The sequence below is a fragment of the Ornithorhynchus anatinus genome, chromosome X1 (genome assembly GCF_004115215.2).
Source record: "Ornithorhynchus anatinus isolate Pmale09 chromosome X1, mOrnAna1.pri.v4, whole genome shotgun sequence".
Taxonomy (NCBI): domain Eukaryota; kingdom Metazoa; phylum Chordata; class Mammalia; order Monotremata; family Ornithorhynchidae; genus Ornithorhynchus; species Ornithorhynchus anatinus.
In genome coordinates this window covers 7372743-7390298 of record NC_041749.1, presented here as the reverse complement: position 1 = coordinate 7390298, position 17556 = coordinate 7372743, and the positions used below count along the sequence as shown (strand labels likewise).

Genomic DNA, 17556 nt, shown 5'->3' with positions numbered 1-17556 from the left:
CATTAACTTCAGGGTTCAATCACTCAAGTCCTTTACAGCACATCCAACTTCACGAAAATATGTTCATTCTTAAAATGAGATCTAATAAGCATAGCTTGAATAGTGACAGTGCTATTATTTTTCAAAGGACTTTCACACTCGGTTTCTCATTTTATCCTCACATCCCCCATGAAGTAGAGAAAGTTGAGGGAACTGAGGTAAGTAAGTGACTTTCCCCAAGTCACCAGCAGCCAGTTCCAGGCCTGGAACGAGACCCAGGCTTTCTAACTCAGCGGGGCTCAGTGGAAAGAGCACGGGTTTAGGAGTCAGAGGTCGTGGGTTCTAATCCCGGCTCCACCACCTGTCAGCTGTGTGACTTTGGGCAAGTCACTTTTCTTCTTTATGCCTCAATAACCTCATCTGGAAAATGGGGATTAGGACTGTGAGCCTCACGTGGGACAAACCGATTACCCTGCGTCGACCCCAGCGTTTAGAACAGTGCTCGGCACATAGTAAGTGCTTAACAAATAACAACATCATTATTATTAACTCTTTCTTCTAGACCCCACTGCCTTCTTGCTCTTTCTACCAGACCCCACCGTCTCCTCTCTCTTTCTACCAGACCCCACTGCTTCCTCACTCATGCCGCCAGACTCCACTGCCTCGTCTCTCTTTCTACTCTCATTCAGTCATTCGATCGTATTTATTGAGTGCTTACTGTGTGCAGAGCACTGTACTGAGCACTTGGAGTGTACAATTCATCAACAGAGACAATCCCTGCCCACAGTGGGCAGAAGCGGGGAGATGGACATCAAAACAAGTAAAAGGCATCAATAGCATCAATATAAATAAATAGAATTATAGATATATGTACGCATCATAACATGTAAATGAAATAGAATTATAGATATGTACAGCAGCATGGCTCAGTGGAAAGAGCCCGGGCTTGGGAGTCAGAGGTCATGGGTTCGAATCCCAGCTCTGCCACTTGTCAGCTGTGTGACTGTGGGCCAGTCACTTCACTTCTCTAGGCCTCAGTTACCTCCTCATCTGTAAAATGCGGAAGAAGACTGTGAGCCTCACGTGGGTCAACCTGATTCCCCTGTATCTTCCCCAGCGCTTAGAACAGTGCTCTGCACATAGTAAGCGCTTAACAAATACCAACATTATTATTATTATTACATATATACACCGATCTACTTGTTTTGTTTTGTTCTGTTTTGCTTTGCCGTCTCCCCCGTTTAGATTGGGAGCCCGATATTGGGCAGATATTGTCTCTATCTGTTGCCGAATTGTCCATTCCAAGTGCTTAGTACGGTGCTCTGCACATAGTAAGCGCTCAATAAATATGATTGAATGAATGAATGAACGATTATACACAAATGCTTTGGGGCGGGGGGCAGGGGGTAAAGCAAAGGGGGTGACGTCCTCGCTCTTTCTTTCAGACCCCACTGCTTCCTCATTCTTTCTACCAGACGCCACTACCTCCTCACTATTCTCGGGGCCCTACTACCTTCTCACTCTTTCCACCAGACCACACTGCCTTCTTTTTCATAATAATAATAATAATAATAATGTTGCCATTTGTTAAGCGCTTACTATGTGCAGAGCACTGTTCTCAGCGCTGGGGTAGACACAGGGGAATCAGGTTGTCCCAGGTGGGGCTCACAGTCTTCATCCCCATTTTACAGATGAGGGAACTGGGGCACAGAGAAGCGAAGTGACTTGCCCACAGTCGCACAGCTGACAAGTGGCAGAGCTGGGATTCAATCTCATGACCTATGACTCGAAAGCCCAGGCTCTTTCCACTGAGCCGCGCTGCTTCTCAGGTGGCTTTTCATGCCACCAGACCCAACTGCCTCCAATCCCATCCCACCAGACTCCACTGTCTCCTCACTTAATCCACTAGACCGCACTGCCTCTTCGCTCACTCCATCAGGCCCCGCAGCTTCCTCTCCCTTTCCACCAGACTACATTGCCTCTTCGCTCATTCCACCAGGCCCGCTGCCCCCTCACTCATTCCACCAGCCCCTAACGGGTCCTCATTTGTTATCGTTTGGTTAATGTTTCCAGCTTTTCCCGTAAATAAAGTCGAGGCTTTAGATTTCCTTTCACTAATCTGGCATAAACCTCCTCAAGGGAATCCACCAGATGAAATATCGGACTTCTTAACCCTCTAATGGAAAACGGACACCAAGGAGATATTAGCCTTAGGCTCCATTCTCTTTCGATTTCAGGACACCGTAGAATTTAAAGATAACGCCCATAGATTTCCCTTTAGCATGGAGGATTGGAAAATTATTTTCTAGATTTATCATCTAATTCTTCTGCCCAGAGTTCTGCTAGATCAGTAACTTTACTCCAAATTGCATTCAGGAGAGTGACTCATTATAAACAAATGCTCCAAGATCCTGAAGGCAGGGATCATGTCCACAGGCCTTATTTTATTGTACACTCCCAAGCACTTAGTACTGTGCTCTGCACATTAGAACTGTTCAATACATACCATTGATTGGATTATTGATTATTCAAACTATTCCACCAAACAGGGGCTCTCTGGCTCCTAGCTCATCGCCAGCAGATCTCAGCATTCTCCACTCTTTTTGGTGAAGCCAGAACCCATTTTACACTAAATTAACTACATGGATGGGTTACAAGGAGGAGAGAAAATGCCCATTGTCACTGCCATTTGGGGAAAGTATACTCAGAAGGCAGTCAAAATAAAGAAGCGATCAAGGTGGAAGCTCTGCTTGGACACCGGAATCAAAAGGGGAAGAAAGTGTGGAAAGGAAAATAATATCAAACTCCATGTCTCTGGTCTCCACCTGGCTTAGTTACATTGTACAGAATCAAGAAAGTGGTTTTCCCTTTCCAAGGACCATTAGTATTTTTGAAACCTTCTTTCGAGAGACTCTATTTGGTATTTAAATGCTTTACACAAGACCGCCATTTCAGCAGAGGCTGTTGCAAGTAGGGTGAGGTATTCTATCTCTGTGGTAAAATTTGCCAGGGTGAAACTGTGAAACAGTATATCCTAGAGGGCATCTTAAGAAACTATGTAATCAAGTTCTGCTGCAGCTGACTGCCTCATTCCAACAGAACAATAAGGGAAAACCCGGAACCTCTTAAAACCTTTAGAATGTAATTTGTCATGAAAACTGCTGAAATATGCTCTGGTTATGATGTCTGAACACTACTGAAGGATTACAGGCTTCTACAGCATTGGATTTCTTTTTATCATTGATGTGGTAATCCTCTGTTTCCCTATTTCACTTGCTCCCTACATTTTTCTTTTTCAAGGTCAGATTTTAAAGGTTTGGACAGAAATAGGAACAGCAGGGAGAGATGGGTAACTGTAATTCTCCCCCTAATTTTACCAATGATTATATCCATATCACCCGCCGTATTTTCAAAGACTGAATTTTTCCTAGGGTGATTATTAAAATACTACCGCTAACGTTTGGTAATTCTTCACTATTAAAATAACCCTCAGCAACCAGGGATTTCCTTATTCCGATTTATAATTTTGACACAACGCAGAAGGACTCAAATAGTGAAAACAGTGATAACAGAAAAAGCGACCACACAATGATGCATAAGGAGGGGGGATTAATTTCTTTTCGCCTCCCCCTCTCCCAATTTAGAGAACATAGAAGTCTGTCAGTAATGGTGGGCTCCCCTTACCTTAGATAAATACACATCTCTGGTGCCATTCATTCTATTACAGAAATCTCCGTTACCCAAATCATTTCTCTTCTGTTCTCCTGGACCTAGATGAAGACTGTGACCTTTAGCAAACATTCATCCTTCCCAGAGCGAATGAATCGATCAATATGGAAGTTCTTCATCCTGATCATAAATTTAGGTTTTTCCCGCTTCAGTCACAGATGTTTTTCATTTCTATGTATTATTATGCATCAGAAGGTTGTTATTCACCATGGTATTTATTGAGCACAAACAGTACGCAGAGCACTGTACTGAGCACGACAGAGTTGGTAGACACATTTAGTGCCCACAGTGAGATTTCATGGTATCTAAGTATAGTTATAAATAATGCGTCCCATTGACTGAAAGCTCTGCAAGAGGATTTTTTTGCAGTAGCTGTTTCAGCTTTCAAAGTTTTCACTTCAGTTTGGCCTCTCTATCAATCCATGACATTTATTGAATTCTCCCTCTGTACAGAGCGCTGTACTAAGTGCTTGAGAACAGATGACACAAAAAAGTGGGTAGGGGCTCACAAGGAGTGTAGTCTGCCTTCACTTTTAAGAGACAAGCTCCTCAAGAGATGGGATTATTTTATTAACAATTTGTTATGCACTTTCTAATAATAATAATAATAATAATGATGGCATTTGTTGAGAGCTTACTATGTGCACTGTTCTAAGTCCTGGGGGGGGGGGATACAAGGTGATCAGGTTGACCCACATGGGGCTCACAGTCTTAAGCCCCATTTTACAGATGAGGTAACTGAGGCTCAGAGAAGTTACGTGACTTGCCCAGAGTCCCACAGCTGACAAGCGGTGGAGCCGGGATTAGAACCCATGACCTCTGACTCCTAAGCCCGTGCTCTTACCACTGAGCCATGCTGCTTCTACGCGTCAACCACTGTACTAAGGGCTGAGATAGAGAAAGATAATCAGGTCAGACACAGCCCTGTCCCGCATAGGGCTCACACTACCAGGGATTGAGTTCCCATTTTACAGATGAGGAAACTGAGGTACAGAGAAGTTGTCAGTTGCCCAGAGTCACATGGCAGGCCGATAGGAGAGGAGGAATTAGAATTTAGTTATGTCAATCAAAAAATCAATCAATGGTATTGAATGAGTGTTTGCTGTGTGCAGAGCACTATTCTAAGCACTTGGGAGAGTACAATATAACAAAGTTAGTAGACATATTCCCCACCCACAAGGTCCTTACAGTCTAGAGGGGGAAACACACATTAAAATAAATTGCAGATAAGTCCATATGTATTAGGTACATATGTGCTGTGGGGTTGAAGTATTATCAACTGGAGTTATCCAGTTCTTTTGTGTTTTCGTAGTTTCATGTCTTCCACAACACATTTTTTTTTACGGTACTTATCAAGCATTTACTATGTGCCAGAGACTCTACTGAGCACGGGGGTGGATAGATACAAGCTAATCAAATTGAACATAGTCCATGTGCCACATGGAGCTCACAATCTTTATCTTCATATTAGAAATGAGGTAACTGAGGCACAGAGAAGTGAAGGGGCTTGCCGACAGATTACAATTCTAGGAATAAAAAAGAACTGGTTGGAGACTTTTGGGGGGAAAAATATCAAGTTGTCTTGGCATGCCTAGTAAGGATACAAAAAAAAAAATCTTAACATAGACAAGTGACAGAGTCGGGTTAGAACTCACGAGCGCTGACTCCCAAGCCTGTGCCCTAACCACTTTGCCGTGCTGCTTCTCGAGAACATAGGACTGCTGTGACGTTGGGCAAGTCTCCTTTATTCTCTGTGCCTCAGTTTCCTCATCCGTAAAATGGAGATAATATCCCTGCTCTTCCTCCTTCTTAGACTGTGACTCCCAAGTCGGATGGTGACAGTGTCTAAACTGATCATTTTGTATGCTTTTCAGCTTCTGGCATGTCGTAAAGTGCTGAAGAAATGCCACAATTATTATTCTACTTGTAGGAGGTGAGTTATAAGCTCTTCTCTGTGTCTAATGATGACCCAAAGAGAGGAAACAACTGTCCGCTATGGCAGATGATGATGATGATCATTTCCTGTGAAAAAGAAAGATAACATACAAAATAAGGGACATTAAGAGTTGGATAGGTTCGGCCTTAGCTTTTTCCAAGAAGGGTAAATTATATTGTCTTTCTTCAGTGTCTACTGTCCTCAATCATTAAGTCACTGGCTAGTCTCCTACTCCCTACTTAGCCAGCCTATTGTCTCTCCCATCAATCAATCATATTTCTTGAGTACTTACTATGTGCAGAGCACTGTGCATAGTAACAGAGTACAAAAGAGTTATATCTCATGCACTTAAGAACTACTCTGCCCTTACGTACATATAATAGTGTTGGTATTTGTTAAGCGCTTACTATGTGCCGAGCACCGTTCTAAGCGCTGGGGTAGATACAGGGTAATGAGGTTGTCCCACGTGAGGCTCACAGTTAATCCCCATTTTACAGATGAGGTCACTGAGGCACAGAGAAGTGAAGTGACTTGCCCACAGTCACACAGCTGACAAGTGGCAGAGCTGGGATTCGAACTCATGACCTCTGACTCCCAAGCCCGGGCTCTTTCCACTGAGCCACGCTGCTTTATTGTAAGTTGCTTCCCTTATCTGTAATGTATTTTAATGCCCGCCTGTCCATTAGACTGTAGTTTTATTGTATTGTATTCATTCATTCATTAGTATTTATTGAGCACTTACTTTGCAGAGCACTGTACTAAGCACTTGGAATGTACAATTTCACAACAGATAGACAATCCCTATCCAACAATGGGCTCACAGTCTAAAAGGGGGAGACAGCAAAACATTGTACTCACACAAGTGCTCAGTTCAGTGCTCTGCACACAGTAAGCACTCAATAAATACAACTGATTGATTGATCGACAGATTACAATTCTAGGAATAAAAAAGAGCTGCTTGAAGACTTTTTTGGGGAAAAAAATCAAGCGGTCTTGTCATGCCTAGTATGAATACAAAAAAAAAAAATTCTTAACATATCTTGATAACTAGATTCAGTAAATCATCAGACTTTTAATTAAAAGTTCAATATTAGGAATTCTTAATTTCATTTTTTTCAATTTCAAGATTCCTTAAAAATGTTAATGAACTGCTTCTTTTCCTTCCTTTTCTATTTTAAATATGCATCAATGTATATATGTACTTGGAGATGAAATGCTACATATAGCCCCACACCCACTTCTTTCGGAAGGAGAGGAAATCTCTAACTCCCTTTGGAAATCTGCAAAGTGGGCTGGCATTCATTTGTGAAGTTACAAAAATCCAGGCTTTGTAAAAGCCATGAAGCTATTCTCATTCACTGAAATTTAGATTCCCAGTCTAAATTAAGCACTTGTTATACAAGATCACCCCGCCTTCCTTCATGGTCTAAAAGGCGCAGGACGAAGCAGCTATACTTCATATATCTCCCTCTCTAGATTGCAAGATCACTGTGGGCTTTGAAGCAGGGCCAGGATTAAAATCCAGTCAGAAGGACCTGGATTCTAATCCTGACTCTGTCACTTGTCTGCTGTGTGGCCTTGGGCAAGTCACATGCTTCTCCGTGCCTTCAGTTCCTTCCTCTGCAAAACGGGGATAAGGACTGTGAGCCCCATGTGGGGCAGGGATTGTGTCCAAACTGATTACTGTATCTATCCCGGAGCTGATAAAAGTACTTGGCACATAGTAAGTGCTTAACAAGTACCACAATTATTATTATTATTATTATTATTATTGAAGGGGGGAGAGTGATTGTCTTGTCAGATATGAAGAGGGAGGGCATTCCAGACCAGAGGCAGCAACGTGGGCCAGAGGTCGGAGGTGAAACAGTTGAGATCGAGGTTCAGTGAGTAGGTTAACATATAGTAAGCGCTCAATAAATGCCACTGCTCAATTGATTGGTATCTTGCCAAAATAGATGAGACAGATCCATAACGCTGGCATAATAGCATTTTATTTGTTAAAAATGAATCTGACAAAATATAAGCAAATGAAGCAAACAGGTGATGCCCCCATAGTTACTGTATCCAGCCCAAATTTATACTGATATGCTGTCAGTGATGAAAGTCTTCCACAATGACATAAAGAAATCCACTCCGTTTTCCCATCCCAAGTCAAAGCTCTTTTCACTTTTACTGTCTCATGGAAGTTACGGTTAACATGTGTAACAATTTTTCCCTTCTCGCCACCTTTCTAGTTCCGGGCATAAGGTGTGGTCTCATCATAGAACAGATCTTAAAGAGAAAGAGATCAGAATTCATTAGAGCAGGTCAGAAATACCGAAGAGCACTCTAGCAATGATTATCTAACATGCATTAAAACATAATCACGTAATGTCACTTTTACCTAATCGGACTTGAAACTATTCTCGTCCTTCATGAAAAATCCATAGACTCGAAGTGTGACTGAGAGGAAAAGAAGCAGGGAAGAAAAATCATATAAATACATTATAGGCTCAGATGAAATGGGCAAAAACAAACTTGTCACAGTGACTGACAAAGACCCTAAACCAGGGTCAGACCCCAGAATGACCATGATAGTTCAGAACTCACGAACCCAACCCCCTTTTTCACTCTCTGTGACTTCCTTTCTTAGGCTGTAAGCACCGTGAGGGGCGGGATCATGTCTATCGACTCTACCGTAATGTCCTCTCCCAAGAGCTTGGCTCGGTGCTCTGCGCATAGTTAAGTGCTCGGTCAATACCGTTTATTAATAGATTGATATCAACTCCAGAATGGCAGGGAAAAAAGAAAATCACCCATGTGTGGATCCCACTGTTTTTTTTTTCTTTTTTTAATCTGCTCCTAAGCCCACGGAATTTCTTCCGGAAGACTTCCTTAAAGAACTAGATAGAGCTGACCTGCAGTGACTCAGAAGCCCACGAATCGAGTGACATGCTCAAGAGGCTGAGATCTTTTTCCGAAATGGCGACATTTAAGAAAATGGTTTTTGTCTGCATCAAACACTAGATTGCAAGACCTTAAAAGTCATCAGTAATCGGTACAAAAGCACTATTCTTCTTAAATGCCAGCTAAAATGATGAGACCGTTAGCTTCAAATTGATGGCCTGACAAAATGCCCGGTTTGGATTGGGCTTGAACTTTGGTGGTCCGCCACCAAATTCCAGGACTCTAGCCAGTAGCCGATTCATTTACATCCCATTAAACGTAATTGGAAAAAGAAAAAGAAAAAAAAAATGAGCTGAAATTATGTTCCTGACAGAATAAAAGGTCCTATTTTGCAAGGTTTCTCTTAACAAGAGATAACTTTTGATAAAAGTGTTCTTTTTTTTTTGTATTACTCCTACAGTTACTGCGGATGTTTAAGTGGTACCCAAAGGTGGGGTTTTTGGTTTTGGTTCTTTTTCTTCCATTCTCAAAACACCCAAAAACCGTTGAGTCTCACGTCTAGTATTGCATCATAAAAATCTTATGTGTTATATTAGGTTGTGTCCTGAATGTGTTGAACTTTCATTTTCTTCTGTCAGCCAAGGAAGGCAAGTAAAAGGACTTGAGTCCCTAGTACAGTGCTCTGCACACAGTAAAACAGTAAATTACTCTCCATCCTCTTTAGAGTCTTACTGAAGGCTCATCCCTCCAACAGACTTCCCTGAGTCCTCTTCTTTTTCTTCCACTCCCTTCTACGTCACCCTGACCTGCTCCCTTTATTCATCCCCATCCCAACTCCCCAGTACTCATGTCTATATTTGTAATCTGTGTAATGTAAATGTCTGTAATATCCATATTTTTACTGTATTTATTTATATTCATGTCTGTCTCCCCCTCTAAACCGTGAGCTCTTTGAGGTCAGGGAATGTGTCCGATATATATTTTTCTACCGTACTCTCCTAAGTGCTTAGTACGGCGTTCCACACACAATAAGAGCTCAATAAGTACGACTGCTTAGACCGTAAACCCGTCAAAGGGCAGGGACTGTCTCTATCTGTTACCGATTTGTCCATTCCAAGCGCTTAGTACAGTGCTCTGCACATAGTAAGTGCTCAATCAATACTATTGAATGAATGAATGAATGACTGACTAAGCGCTCAAGTAATACAACTGATAGATGGACTCTTCTGTCCTGCTGTCTTTTCAGATTCCTTCTCAAAACGAAAGTGATTTTGGTTTCTATAAAGCAGGGCACGGATTGCACCATATTACATAAATAACACTTGGAAAATGAAACATGTACAATGTGATACAAGCATCTGCTAAGAAAGCAATAAATGTGACAATAACAGATGCTGTGAAGGATCTGTAAAAATACAGGAAACTGACAACCTGCAGCCCGGTGGAAAAAAATAACTCAGACGGGAAAACGGCTGGGGGGAAAGAAAAAAAAAAAAGGAAATAATTCAAGAAACTTACCAGAGTTTTAATAGAGACCGAAGAGGTGACTGGTGATAATAAGCCATGATGGTTTAGGCCCTTGTTCTCTTTCATTACCTCCCTGCTTGCTTTCAGCCCTCTAGTGGCTAAATCTTCCAGACTATTTCTTTGCAGGGAAGATCTTCATCCTGTGAAAGGTGTAGTGATTCCTGAGGTATTTTAGATTCCTTAAGGTCACGTTTCGTGTTACCTTTATGAAGACGCATTGTTAATCTCCTCTACTGAGGTGACATCGACATTTCCACCTCTCGCAAAAGTGGAATTGCTAAGCAACAGAAAATAATAGGCACTGGATCACGCACTCAATTCTCCTCGCCCCTAAGCGGCATTGAAGCTAGCGCGTGTTTAAGATGAGAAATTCGAAACTGGTTCAGAAACCACCAAAATGTTGATCCTGGAAGCTGAGAAGTATCAACCCGGTGTGTGTCCGGGAGCTACGGTCCATACGATATCATTTAGTCGTCCCTTTGAAAAGCTGAAAGTTATTCCCATTTCTAGCAGTGCATTTTTTTTTTTTTGGTCTGTTATCTACTGCTACCCATGTGAAGCTTCAAGGGCTACGGTTTGTTTAATAAATATGTCCTTGTCACACCACATGTCTTCATGTTGATTTCAAAGTATATCTGGAGAAACAAAAACACGCATCTTAGTCGAAGAGTCGTTCTTGGGTTCAAGGGAGCCCGTCGCCGTCAAATTCTGTGACCTGATCTATGTAACCCAAAGCTTGTGATTTGCATTTTAGGAAATAGAGACAGTCCGGGAAGGCGATCACGTACATTCCGATCCACTATTTAAACACTCGGCATAATAGATGACAACAGGTCTTAGATGTGAGAGAAACAGCGTGGCCTAATGGAAGGAGAATGGGTCTGGGGGTCCCAGGACCTGGATTCTAATCCCAGCTTCATTATGTGCCTGCTGTGTGACCTTGGGTAAGTCATTTCACTGCTCTGTGCCTCAATTCCCTCATCTGTAGAATGGAGATTAAGACTGTGAACCTCATGAGGAACGAGGGACGGGTCCAACCTGGTTAGCTTGCATCTGCCCCGGGGCTTAGTACGGCACCTGGCAAATAGTAAGTGCTTAACAAATATCATTTTTTAAAAAAAGCAAATGTTCAACTTTCTCCACTCCCGAGTATATTGTCATATTTTATGAAATAAGAAATATGTTACAACCCACTCGGGTCAGAGTCATCCCATACTACATATAACCTGGTGTCTGGTGCAGTGGATAGAACACGGGTTTGAGAGGCAGAAGGTCATGGGTTCTAATCCCACTTCTGCCACTTGTCTGCTGTGTGACCTTGGGCAAGTCACTTCACTTATCCGGGTCTCATTTACCTCATCTATATAATGGGGAATGAGACTGTGAGCCCCATTGGGGACAGGGACGGTGTACGGTGTTTGCCACATAGTAAGTACTTAAGAAATACCATAATTATTATTATTCATTCGATAGTATTTATTGAGTGCTTACTATGTGCAGAGCACTGTACTAAGCACTTGGAATGTACAATTCGGCAACAGAGACAATCCCTGCCCAATGACGGGCTTACAGTCTAATCGGGTGAGACAGCTGGACAAAAACAAGACAACAAAATGACGATAAATAGAATCAAGGGGATGTACACCTCATTAAAAAAAAATAGGGTAATAAAAATATATACAAATGAGCACAGTGCTGAGGGAAGGAAAAGGGAGAGGTGGAGGAGGAGAGGGAAAGGGGGCTTAGCTGAGGGGAGGTGAACGGGGGAAGGGGAGGAGCAGAGGGCAGAGGGGGATCAGAGAGGGAGCAGGGGGAGCAGAGGGAAAAGGGGAAGCTCAGTGTGGGAAGGCCTCTTGGAGGAGGTGAGCTCTCAGTAGGGCTTCGAAGAGGGGAAGATAATTAGTTTGGCAGCGGTGAGGAGGGAGGGCATTCCAGGACAGTGGGAGGACGTGGGCCAGCGGTCGACGATGGGACAGGCGTGAACGGGGGACGGTGAGGAGGTGAGCGGCAGAGGAGCGGAGCGTGCGGGGTGGGCAGTAGAGAGAGAGAAGGGAGGTGAGGTAGGAGGGGGCAAGGGGATGGAGAGCCTTGAAGCCTAGAGTGAGGAGTTTTGGTTTTGTGCGGAGGTCGATAGGCAACCAATGGAGGTTTTTAACGGGGGAAGTGACATGCCCAGACCGTTTCTGCAGGAAGCTGATCCGGGCAGCAGAATGAAGAATAGACTGGAGTCGTGAGAGACAGGAGGAAGGGAGATCCGAGAGAAGGCTGACATAATAATTATTATCCTTATTACATCCAGCATTGTTTGATATCTTGCCCCGGGTTACAACCAACCCACGATATATACAAGCAACCTAGATTGTTTGACCCAGACATAAGTTTGAGGATTCCCACACTCCAACCAAGCACTTCAGGAAAGGAAATCTCTCCCTGCCTCATTCTTACCTGGACTGGAATTTAGCAGTGAACACTGAATGGAGTTTGAAAGAAGCTAGGTCTATCGTCCGTGTTTGATTTTCAAACCGTTGAAGAAAGCAATGAGCATCTAGCCCAATAATTTACTGAACTGGAGAGGTGAAAACTTAGAAATGGATGGTGCTGATGTCAAAGAGTTAAAGGCATCTCATTCAAAGGAACTGCTGCCCTACAAGGATTCATTCATTCATTCATTCATTCATTCAGTAAATAGTATTTATTGAGCACTTACTATGTGCAGAGCACAGTACTAAGCGCTTGGAATGTACAATTCGGGCATACAGGTAGAGACAGTCCCTGCCCAATGACGGGCTCACAGTCTAATCGGGGGAGACAGACGGACAAAAACAAGACAACATAATCACGATAAATAGAATCGAGGGGATGGACACCTCGTTAACAAAATAAATAGGGCAATAAAAATATAGCCAAATGAGCACAGTGCTGAGGGGAGGGGAAGGGAGAGGGGAAGGAGCAGAGGGAAAGGGGGCTTAGCTAAGGGGAGGTGGAGGGGGGAAGGGGGAGGGAGCAGAGGGCGGAGGGGGAGCAGAGAGGGAGCAGAGGGAGCAGAGGGAAAAGGGGAAGCTCAATCTGGGAGGATCTCATCAAACTACAAACTGGTATAAACAGTAATAGTAGTAGGGGAAACGGCATGGCCTAGTGGATAGAGCGTGGGCCTCCGAGGCCGAAAGACCTAGGTTCTAATCCTGGCTCCACCACTTGTCTGCTCTGTGACCTTGGGCGAGTCATTTAACATGTCATCGGTAACATGGGAATGAAGACTGTGAGCCCCAGATGGGACATGGACTGTGTCCAACCTAATTTGCTCTCTCTCAGAAGAGTGCTTGACACATAATAAGTGCTTAACAAATACCATAATTATTATCACGTATTTAGTAATAATATTAGCAGTAACTAGAAGCGCTCAATACATAATAATATTAAGAATATAATAATATTAAGCACTCAATACGTGCCAGTAATTGACAGTAGCGTAGTAATAGTATTTTATTCATTCAATCGTATTTATTGAATGCTTTCTGTGTGCAGAACACTGTACTAAGCGCTTGGAAAGTACAATACAGCAATAAAGAGAGACAATCCCTGCCCGCAATGGGCTTACAGTCTAGAGGTGGGGAGACAGACATCAAAACAAGTAAACAGACATCGATAAAAAAGAGATAGAATTATAGATATGTCCATAGATATATAAGTGCTGGGGGGAGGGGAGAGTGGGGGAAGAGCCAAGGCAGCGAGTCGAGGTGAGGCGGAAGGGAGGGAGAGCTGAGGAGAAGGGGGCTTAATCTGGGAATGTATCGAGCCCACACTTGGTGCAGTGCACTGTATTATGTATTTGGGAAACACAGAATCAGAAGGAGACACATTCCCTGGCCAAAAGGAGCGAAAACAGATAAAGATGTTATTTATTCATTCTTCCCCACCAGCTGAGAAATTGAGACTAAGTAGTCTCACATCGATTTAAAGCAACACGATCTTACAGAAATAATTGGAGACCTTCAATCAATCATGTTCATCATGGCCAGGTATTCATTTAGTTAATGTGGTGAAGTTTTGCTTTGAACGATTTTAACAAAAAAAGAAAGAATAGCTTAGTGATTACATTTAATGTAACGGCATATAGCACGTAAAATAATTTCAAATTACCATTCCAGAGGTTCTCCGACAGATCACTATAGCTTATGGGAAACATACAGCTGTTCACAATATCGTCCCACTATCAAGTTCTATAGCCCTGCTGTATTGTGGAGTAAGTCTGCACACTATCCTGACAGATTAAATTTAATGAGTATTGCCAACCCTGTAATAATGCTCTACTCCTAGCTTTCTTTTCCCAAAAGCATTCTGGATGTCAATACCAGTTATTACTTAATACTGAGCAGCAGCATGGCGTAGTGGATAGAACAAGGGCTTGGGAGTCAGAAGGTAGTGTGTTCTAATCCCGGCTCTGCGACTTGTCTGCTCTGTGACCTTGGGCAAGTCGCTTCACTTCTCTGAGCCTCAGTTTCCTCATCTGGCCAACGGGGATTGAGACTGTGAGCCCCATGTGGGATGGGGGGTTGTGTTCAACCCGATTTTCTTATATCCAACCCAATGCTTAGTACGGTGCCTGGCACATAGAAAGTACTTAACAAATACAAAAATAACAGTAATCATGATCGTGAACAGCACTCTCTCACTTTGAGCTGCAGAGATTACTTTCAACAATTTCCAGTCCCTTCATCTGAAGGATATATTAACTGACTTGAAAACACACACTTCAGGGAGGACTGACAATATAAAGCTGAGGGACAAAGTCCAGCATTTATCTTGTTTCCAATCCATCAATCAGTGGTATTTATAGATAATAATGATAATTAATAATAATTGTGGTATTTGTTAAGCACTAACACTTTGCCAGGCACTGTACTTAGCGCTGGGATGGATACAAACAGATGCTGATGGACACAGTCCCTGTCCCACAGGGGATTCACATTCTTAATCCCCATTTTTCAGATGAGGGAACTGAGTCACAGAGAAGTGAAGTGACTTGCCGAAGGTCACCCAGCAGACAAGTGGCTGAGCCGGGATTAGAACCCAAGCCCTCCTGATTTCCAGGCCCTTAGTCTATCCACTAGACCACACTTATCGGGTGCAGAGCACTTCACCAAGCACTTGGGAGAGTTCATTACAACAGAGTTGGTAGACGTTCCCTGCCCAAAATGAGCTTATGGTCTAGAGATTAATATAAATAATTAATATAATTAATGAATGAATGTAAATAAATAAATTAATTTGGATGTGTCCATAATGCTGGGGATTAAGGGTAGGGTGAAAACCAAGTTCTCAAAGAATAGAGCTCCAAGTGCACAGAGAAGGCTGAAGGAAATCAATCATATTTATTAAGCACTATCGTGTGTTGCGCACTAAGCATTTGGTAGAGAGTTGGTAGACACATTTCCTGCCCATAAAGAGCATACAGCCAGGGAGGTGAGAGGGGCACACATTAATATAAATAAATTATGGGTATGTACAGAAGAACTGTTGGGCTGAGGGAGGAGTGAATAAAAAGAGTGCAAATCCTGTGTGTAGAGCGTTACACTAAGACTTGGAAGAGTACACTGTAACAGTCTTGGTAGACACGTTCTCTGTCCATTATGAACTTAGAGTCTAAAGGGGAACAGAAACATTCATATATATATTATGAATATATATATATTAAGGACAAATACATAAGTGCTCTCCCGTCTCAGGATCGCACCTGGAGAGTTTCCAGTCCTCTACCAGTCTTGGCTATGAGAGGGAGAGTCAAGCTACCCATTTCATTCCTAGCTTGGGCAGTGGCTAGCAAGAGGAAGGCCATCTGCTCCAAGTCAAAACTCACCCACGCTGGGCAGCAACAGCATGGGAGAGAGTCCAGGGTGGAGACTCAAGTTTACCGCACGGAAGGCGGCAATGGTCAACCACTCCTGGATTTTTACCAAGAAAACTCTCTGGATCCACTACCGGAAATATTCAGATGGAGAGCGGGGAGAACTGGGAGAGATGAGTCCGTGGTGTCCCAGTGGGTCAGAGACGTCTCGACAGCATAAGACAAGACATCAATCTTGTACAAATCTAACTGCGAGGGTGACACGAAAGGGATTGGAAGAAGAGGCTATGAGGATTTAGTCAGGGGAAGCTTCTTGGAAGAGATCTGATCTTAATAAGCTTTGAAAGTGGGGAGAGTAGAGTGGTGGACTGGCATATACGGAGCAGGGGCAAATTCCGGGCCAGAGAGAAGATGTGGGAGAGGTAGATGAAATTGAGATACAGTGAACCAACTAACATTAGAAGAGTGAAGTGTGGGGGCTGGGTTGTCGTAAGAGATTGGCGAGGCAAGGTAGGTGACTGTGAGCTCACTGTGGGCAGGAATGTCTGTTTGTTGTTATATTGTAGTCTCCCAAGAGCTTAGTACAGTGCTTTGCCCACAGAAAGCTCAATAAATATGATTGAATGAATGAGGGGGCAAGGGAAACGAGTGCTCTACAGAGTTTCTGTTTGAGGAGGAAGCGGATGGGTAACCACTGGAGGTGCTTGAGGATCGGGCAGACGTGGACAGAATTTTTTTTTTTTTTAAATGATCTGGGCAGCAGAGTGAAGTATGGACTGGAGTGGGGAGAGACAGGGGACGTTTGGTTTGCTTCGGTTTTATGTACTTGTTTTTTGCAGCTAGCAAAGACTAATGGAAACCTTGGTTAATTAAAATTAAATAGGAGACCTTTTTGAACTTCTAACATTATTAGAAGTACAGTTTGAGACGGCTATCGTTTTCATTCTAAACACACAGTTCACTGAAGAAGTGTCAAGAGGACTGCTTTATTAGACATCTAGGTTGGAAAAATCCCAACCCAAAATAGAATTTGAACACATAAATCCCTTTTGGCCATTAGCTCACGCATTCTTCTACTGTCAGGACTTTCAGGACAGACCTCCCACATCTCTAGATGTGGGAATGTCCTTATCATCTGAAATCAATACATTTTGAGGCATATCAGATGCCCTAGACCAAAAAGCAAAAAAAAATAAAAAACTCATTAGGAAGATAGGCTATAACCTAGGATATATAGGATCTAGTCACTACAGAAGTGACTGTATAATTGATGAAAAAAGTTGCAGTCAACACTTCTCATTTCAAGTCCATGGCTGATCTTTTCTCTCTACTGCAGCCAAGAAAGCAAGCACCGTAACCCATTTTCTGCCATCACAATCAATCGATCAATCAATCATATTTATTGAGCACTTACTGAATTCAGAGCACTGTACTAAGTGCTCGGGAGAATACAATAAGTGCTCAGGAGAATAATAATAATAATAATGTTGGTATTTGTTAAGCGCTTACTATGTGCCGAGCACTGTTCTAAGCGCTGGGGGAGACACAGGGGAATCAGGTTGTCCCATGTGGGGCTCACAGTCTTCATCCCCATTTTACAGATGAGGGAACTGAGGCCCAGAGAAGTGAAGTGACTTGCCCACAGTCACACAGC

The 17556-nt window shown here is 43.0% G+C and overlaps 1 protein-coding gene and 1 long non-coding RNA gene across 2 annotated transcripts in view; both read right to left on the bottom strand.

Moving 5' to 3' along the window:
• DLGAP2 (DLG associated protein 2) overlaps window positions 1-17556 on the bottom strand; it is a 756498-nt gene that overhangs the window by 574077 nt on the left and 164865 nt on the right. The gene's annotated exons all lie outside the window — the stretch shown is intronic.
• Window positions 7619-10710, bottom strand: LOC114806587. Its single transcript, XR_003754626.2, has 3 exons — window positions 10049-10710; window positions 8028-8086; window positions 7619-7915 (listed from the first exon to the last, which is right to left on the bottom strand). It is a non-coding gene; the product is annotated as an uncharacterized LOC114806587 (long non-coding RNA).